The following is a 7,903-nucleotide window of genomic DNA, read 5'->3' as shown; positions in this document are numbered from 1 at the left end:
GTGTGGAGGGAATGGAACTTGGGGAGGAGGGCGGTTGGTTACTCAGGGGCTGCAGTGGCAGTTTGTGCTCCAGCTGCCTTTGCTGCAGCTCAACCATACACTGGAGCATACTGGTTTGGTCCGCCAGCAGCCTCAGCATTGAATCCTGCCTCCTCTCATCACGCTGCCGCCACATTTGAGCTTCAGCCCGCCACTTACTCTCTTCAGCCCGCCACCTCTCCTCCCGGTCATTTTGTGCTTTCCTGCACTCTGACATTATTTGCCTCCACGCATTCGTCTGTGCTCTGTCAGTGTGGGAGGACAGCATGAGCTCGGAGAACATTTCATCGCAAGTGCGTTTTTTTTTTTCTTTCTAAGCTTCACTAGCCTTTGGGAAGGAGAAGATCCTGTGATCATTGAAACACTTGCAGCTGGTGGAGAAAAAAAAAGGGACAGCGGTATTTAAAAAGACACATTTTATAAATCAGTGGCTACACTCTTTCAGGGTAAACCTTGCTGTTAACATTACATACATAGCACATGTGCTTTTGTTACAAGGTCGCATTTTGCCTCCCCCCACCGCGTGGCTACCCCCTCAACCCTCCCCCCTCCCTGTGGCTAACAGCGGGGAACATTTCTGTTTAGCCACAGGCAAACAGCCCAGCAGGAATGGGCTCCTCTGACTGTCCCCTGAAGAAAAGCACTCTATTTCAACCAGGTGACCATGAATTATATCTCACTCTCCTGAGGATAACACAGAGAGATAAAGAACAGATGTTGTTTGAATGCCAGCAAACATACACTGCAATGCTTTGTTCTACAATGATTCCCGAGTACGTGTTACTGGCCTGGAGTGGTAAAGTGTCCTACCATTAAGGACACAATAAGGCTGCCCTCCCCAGAAACCTTTTGCAAAGGCTTTAGGACTACATCTAGGAGAACCGCGAATGCCAGGGCAAAGTAATCCTTTCACATGCTTGCTTTTAAACCATGTATAGTATTTTAAAAGGTACACTCACCAGAGGTCCCTTCTCCGCCTGCTGGGTCCAGGAGGCAGCCTTGGGTGGGTTCAGGGGGTACTGGCTCCAGGTCCAGGGTGAAAAACAGTTCCTGGCTGTCGGGAAAACCGGTTTCTCTGCTTGCTTGCTGTGAGCTATCTACAACCTCATCATCATCATCATCATCTTCTTCGTCCCCAAAACCTGCTTCCGTATTGCCTCCATCTCCATTGAAGGAGTCAAACAACACGGCTGGGGTAGTGGTGGCTGAACCCCCTAAAATGGCATGCAGCTCATCATAGAAGCGGCATGTTTGGGGCTCTGACCCGGAGCGGCCGTTCGCCTCTCTGGTTTTCTGGTAGGCTTGCCTCAGCAACTTCAGTTTCACGCGGCACTGCTTCGGGTCCCTGTTATGGCCTCTGTCCTTCATGCCCTGGGAGATTTTGACAAAGGTTTTGGCATTTCGAAAACTGGAACAGAGTTCTGATAGCACGGATTCCTCTCCCCAAACAGCGATCAGATCCCGTACCTCCCGTTCGGTCCATGCTGGAGCTCTTTTGCGATTCTGGGACTCCATCATGGTCACCTGTGCTGATGAGCTCTGCATGGTCACCTGCAGCTTGCCACGCTGGCCAAACAGGAAATGAGATTTAAAAGTTCGCGGTTCTTTTCCTGTCTACCTGACCAGTGCATCTGAGTTGAGAGTGCTGTCCAGAGCGGTCACAATGGAGCACTCTGGGATAGCTCCCGGAGGCCAATACCATCGAATTGTGTCCACAGTACCCCAAATTTGAGCCGGCAACGTCGATTTAAGCGCTAATCCACTTGTCAGGGGTGGAGTAAGGAAATCGATTTTAAGAGCCCTTTAAGTCGAAATAAAGGGCTTCATTGTGTGGACGGGTGCAGGTTTACATCGATTTAACGCTGCTAAATTCAACCTAAAGTCCTAGTGTAGACCAGGGCAAACACAGTTGCTACTCTGAAACCTGTATTCTACTGTGTGCCACTAGGTGGCACTTACATAAAATACCTTATTTAAGGTAAACCCAGCCACATCTGGCAGAGCATTAAATGATCTTATGATGAACACATCTGGCATATATAAGCAAGTTCTGTGTCCAGAAATACCTGGTACCAAGGGCTCAGAGAAGGTCCCAGAAGGGCAGAGTCTCCCTGACTGGTCGAATGACATGGAAGAGACCCTTGAGAAACTGAAGCACTGTCAGATGAGAGAAAACAGTGTGGCCAAAGGATGATGGGTGGAGATGGCTGCCAGGTGTACTCTGAATCAGCTGAGGAAAAAGGTCTGAATGCCTTTAAGACATTTAAGAAGTCCAGGAAGGCAGCCAGTAGTGCTTCTGAAGAAGCAAAATGATTCTTGAATGCTCAGATAACCTCTTCCATTTAGCAGTCTGGTGGAGCCCTTTCTGCTGGAAGCCAGGATGTTTTCAACTACTAAAGAGCATGATCTGTGAATGGATGTCAGAGAATGAGGTTTCCAAACTGTGCTGGGGCAACTGATGGGACTCATGTGCCTTTAATTTGCCCTCCTCAAGGAGTACATAAACAGAAAAGGGTACTACTCTATTGTATGGCAAAACTGAAGTCCCGTTGGAGATATCTACAGATCAGTTTTGATACCTTGCGAACTGGAGCACCGGCATGCAAGCAGACATGTGGCCCAAGAGTCTGAGCCCAAGCTGCAAACTGAGCCAATGGTGCCAAATTGCCTGAAAACGGTTGGTCAACAAAAATGTTCTCAAACAGAATCTACTACAGTCCCAAAGAACTCAATTTTCTGAGTGGGAACCAAATTTGACTTTCCAGTGTTTAGGATGAGACCCAGATGGCCAAGCAAACACAGTACAATGTGAATGTGGGAAAAAAACTTCCCCACAGTAACCAATCATCCAGGTATGAGAAGATGTGGATTCCTTTCTGGAGGTACATCAATCACCACGACCATAAGTTTGGTAAAACCTTGAGGGGCAGAAAAGAGGCCAAAGGGAAGCATCATAGATCCAGAGGCTCCATAATATCAGCTCAAAGACACTCTAAAATGGGCCTCCAGTTGCATTAACCACTGTTACCATGCACATAACCTGTTGCCCCTATCAGGAATCCTCATGAATTCCACAAGATCCGTTTCCACTTCAGTCGTGCTTGTTAAAGATGTTCCCATCTCAGAAATCTGCAAGGCAGCAACCTGGGCCTCTACCCATACCCTTGTGGAACACTACCTGATTACTCGAGACTCAACCTCTGATACCATCTTCAGATCCACAGTACTATCATCAATAACAGACTCCACTTCAAAGTCGCAGCCTTCCATGGGGGATACTACTGTGAAGTAACCTACAATGGAGCACCCATAGGGATAGTACTCAAAGAAGAGGAAGTTACTCACCTGCCCTGGACTTTACAGTGGTTTAGGTGGGCTCTCCAGAGAGGCATCTGTTATTAGAATCAGTGTTGCTGGGATGTGTGAATGGGATGCCTGCATGGACATTGGATGACTCTTTCCACCAGTCAAGTGAGAGAGTGTCCCTAGAGGGCATTAACAGTGGCTTGTTTAGCCTGTCCTTGTGGGACAGTAGACAGATCTGAGCCATATCCAAAACATCTCATATATGATGTTTGGGGTGTGGGGTCACAAGTGTTCATGCCGTCATGTGTCCAAGAAGCTGAATTCCTGGCCGTTGTTTGTGGGTTAGCCTGGACTGTCTGTCTATGAGACTCATCAGGGTGTGGAATCCATGGAGCTGGAGGAATGCTCTTGCTTGCACTTTGTCAAGTTCAGCCCCCATAAACTCTAGACATTGTACTGGAGACAAGGTCTATTTCTGGGTATTGAGGGGTAGACCCAGTGAGCAAATATGTGCATATCTCAGGGTGGCTTTAAAGGAACGAGACTGGAGAAAGTAGTCGTCCAGGTATGGGTAAATGACAATACCTAATGTTCATGAATGTGCTGCTATGACTGAGAGGCTCTTGGAGAATATCCTCCACTGTTAATAAGGAGAGCAACTCTCCCAGAGGCAGATGGCTGCAGGATATCCAACAACTTATGGGTTTTCTCCTGCAGAACCTCTGCTTGAATACTCAAGGAAGTGGTCATGCACCACAAGAGGTCCTGGTACACCTTGAAATCCTCTGCTACCAAAAGGAGAAAGAACTAGGTACTGCAGAATTAGCCAGGGACAAAGACAAAGCAGTTAACTGTGCCAGAGCTGGATCCTGCTCCATGACGCTGAAGGCTCCACAAGGGGAAGGTTCACTGGTACCTGGGCCTATGGTGGATCGATGGTCATCAGTACATGCCTGATCAGGGATCACTGCTTACAGTGAGATGAGGAGTAGGACCTCTGTGACCAAGGAGCATCCCATGGATTCCATGGAGGCCACTAGTATGGATAGGGCATTGGTGCCCAGTAGGTACCAGGCTGGGGCCCCCATCCTGACTGGGGCAAGCACCAACCCAGATACCCACAGTGCTCCAGGAACAGTGCTCCAGGAACAACCCTAGATGTGCATCAGGTGATGGAGAACAGGAGGAGGACAGGCTTCAGAGGATAATGGTGGAGCCAACCCTGGGGATGTGAGCTACTGGTCTGCTAAACTGGTAGCCCAAAATGGAGAGGAAACTAGCACCAACGGTGGCAGCCAGTACACTCCCATTGTTTCCAGTGCCGGAAGTGGTGTCAACCCCAGCAGTGGTACAGAGGTCACTAACAGTGCTGAAGCGATGGTGGTGAGTGCCGCCACAGTAACATTGGCAGCACCAACATCAGGGGTGTCGAAGAGGTGATTTGCGCTGAGTCTAGCACCAGCCCCACTTCCACTGACTGTAGAAGGGAAACAGTGGGGTTTGGGGCCAACTGACCCACAGGTTCAGTGCCCCTCCCCCCACCAACAGGGCTGTAAATGATGCAGCCCTGACAAAGTCCTGAACCAAGAGAGGTTGGGACAGAAAAGCAGATGTCCATTGCATCCTGATATGCCGCTGGCTCAGAAACAGCTGGTACCCACATTACCCTTGTTGCCCTCGGTCTCCCCGGGGCCAGAATTGGAGTTGATAGTATGGGGTCTCTGACTTCCCTGCATGGTATCTGAGAGCAGCTGATGGAATCTGCTTCATCTCACATCCCAGTATTCATACCATGCCAATCTGTAGTCCTTCTGGACAAGACAGATGAGTCTGCACACAACCTGGAATGGCCACAATCTGTCTTACATTACTTCTTCCTTGATACACTCAACAGGGAGCGACGACTTCGTCTCTTCAGAGCATGCAGTTCCAGGATTTATAGCAGCAGCACTCCCAGGACCCAGAGTGACCTCTGATCCAAAGCAGGGCGCATGGCCTATTTGAGCAAGTGCTGGTTTAGACAAAGATCCCTTGTCACCTGAGTCCGTTTCATGAACAATTTGCAAATCAAACACTACTCCTTGTCATGGGCTTTGCCTATACACAGCAAGCACCATGTGTGGGGATCACGTGGGGGAGAGATCCCCCAACAATGACAGAATGTTTAAACCCCTATGAGGGCATCATCAGGAAATACTTATACTAAACCTAACTATATGCAAGTAGAGAAAAGTCACTAAGAAATAGAGAGGTTGTGAGGTTAGAAACCAGACAGAGCTCTGATTTCAGCCACGGGAGGTAAGAAGGAACTGAGGGCGGTTTGGGGGGCAGTGCTGCCTCATATAGCCAGGAGAGGAGCTATGGCCAGGAGGCACAAACATTGTCCCTCTACAAATAATGCTAGGCAAAGTTCACTGGTTCCAGTGCACTGGGTGTGCCCACACTTAAGAGGTATACACAGCTGCATCTACTAGAAGAAAAAAAATGGCTTTCAAGGCATTTTTACTGTTTGCATTTCCTGGTTGCCATTTTGAATTCCACAAAGTTGGGGAGGGGGAGCAAGCCGCCGGTGGCATACAATCCATCATGAGCAGATGTAGTACATGCTGTTAGCCAGGGCTTCTAACGACTTTTGCATTGGTTCACAGTACAGAAATCTCTCCGTGACAGGTTTCAATCGGTCCACCGAGCCTCTAGGCGGTGATGGAGAGCTACTGTCCCACTGACAGGCCTTAGTCACACCTTTCAGTCACTGGGGAATTAGCAGAGAAGGTGTGTCGGCCTGAGGCCACGGCACGCCCCTCGGGCAGGGGAGCACCGGCCCGAGGCTGCGGCGTTCGGGATTCTGCTACCCAAGGCGGGTTGGCCGGGGTAGGGAAACGCAGGCCCACCCAACTCCACTGCGTTCCAGCCCAGGGCCCTGACAGCGACGGGAGGAGAGGGGAACCATCCGCGCCCCGCTGACCAAATACACCCACCCCATGGTGCAGTTCTGCCCCTGGGCTACTTCCTACCCGATCTCTCAAACGGGCCTCTCCGGTCCCTCCAGCTCGTCCGGGTATTCCGCTGCTGGCAGCTCCAGCTCCCCCTCCGTGTCGGGCTCACGCTGGCCAGGGTTACAGCCTGGCCCCTCCAGGCCCCCCGGGTACTCGGCGGCGGGCAGTCCTGGTTGCCTCAGTCCTTCCTCCAGGTCAGGTTTCTCCTGGCCCAGGGCCTCCCCTGGGTCGGCAGCAGGGTCTGAAGGGAGCAGCCAGCAGCCTGTGTCCGTCTCCCTCCCTGGTGCTCCCTTCACTGGGCAAAGGGCCCCGCCCTCTGTACTTCCTGTCCCATCCCTCCCCTTCCGGGGATTGGCGTAAGCTTGGTCCTGCCCCGCCCACTCAGGCTGAGAGGGTGGCTCTTTACCCTCTGGTTCGGAGGGAAACCACCATGGCTTCCTACACTCCCATTATTATATTAACATTAAAATAGAGCTAGAAACTTATTGGACTCAGGGGTCACTTCTGGCCCTTCTGTGTCTACTGCAGGTTCTACCTTGGGCTGTTCTTTGGGGTGGGGGCTCAAACAGCTCCTATGCGTACATCCCAAAGATGTGCTGCTGCTGCTCCTTGTACTGCAAAGCCTCCTCTGGGACTGGTTTCAGCAAGAGTGACTGCATTATCCTCACCTGGCACCTACTGCTGGCTCCCATCAGGTCCCATGTTGGATTCTGGGCCCAGCTGAGCACCATACAGGCTGACCAAGTCATCATGCACCATTGGCTCCATGCTTGGCCCAGTACCCAACAAGAGGTCATAGAATGGTCATGATATAGCCACTTTGCAGTTCTCATCCCTGGTTTTCCAGTACTCAGTCTTGAGCCACTTATTCCACTGCCTGCAGTGGTCACTGGTCTAGTAAATTTGCAACACTGCCAGCTTCTTCCCTATTTGCTAGTATGTATAGTCATTCCTGGTACTTTTACTTAAGTCCACTGTTTTGCTGGCCCTGCACCAGAAATTTACCAAAGTCTGGCTATGCTCCCCTGACCCTGGAACAGCACCCTTTGCAAAAGACTTCTTGTGTTTGCAATGGAGACTGAACAGAAGGCTCTTTGATGAGTGTTTGCAGCTCAGTGTTCAGAAGACAACGGAAGGATTGAACACTGACTCTCAGACCTGTTGCTCTACACCACAGGGAGATGCTTCCATTTCCTTGGGGTCAATTAGAGATTCTTGGAATCAAGAGGACAAAGGAAGTTGGCTCATGGGATTCTGGGATACTTTTGGCAGAGTCCCAGAACCTCAGCTGCAGGGGAAAGTGTGTCTGCACTGCAAAGCAACTGAATTTAAACCCCAGGTCCCAGTTTGACTAAGGCTTGAACACTCCAGCCCCCTAGGGTCCTAGCAATTTAGGTCCAAGACAGAATCAGAGAGAGTTGTGTGTAGACAAAAGGGAGTTGGGATCAACTCTGAGTCTGGTCTTAAATTGCAGCCTACACCTGCCTTGTGAGCCTTCTCCAATTTTCAGTAGTCTCACTGGATTCAGATTATATTTTCAAATATTCCCACTGGAGTTCAGA

The sequence above is a fragment of the Caretta caretta genome, chromosome 2, assembly GCF_965140235.1.
Source record: "Caretta caretta isolate rCarCar2 chromosome 2, rCarCar1.hap1, whole genome shotgun sequence".
In the NCBI taxonomy this organism is placed as follows: Eukaryota; Metazoa; Chordata; order Testudines; family Cheloniidae; genus Caretta; species Caretta caretta.
The sequence above is the reverse complement of the archived record's forward strand: the minus strand, read 5'-3'. Positions refer to the sequence as shown.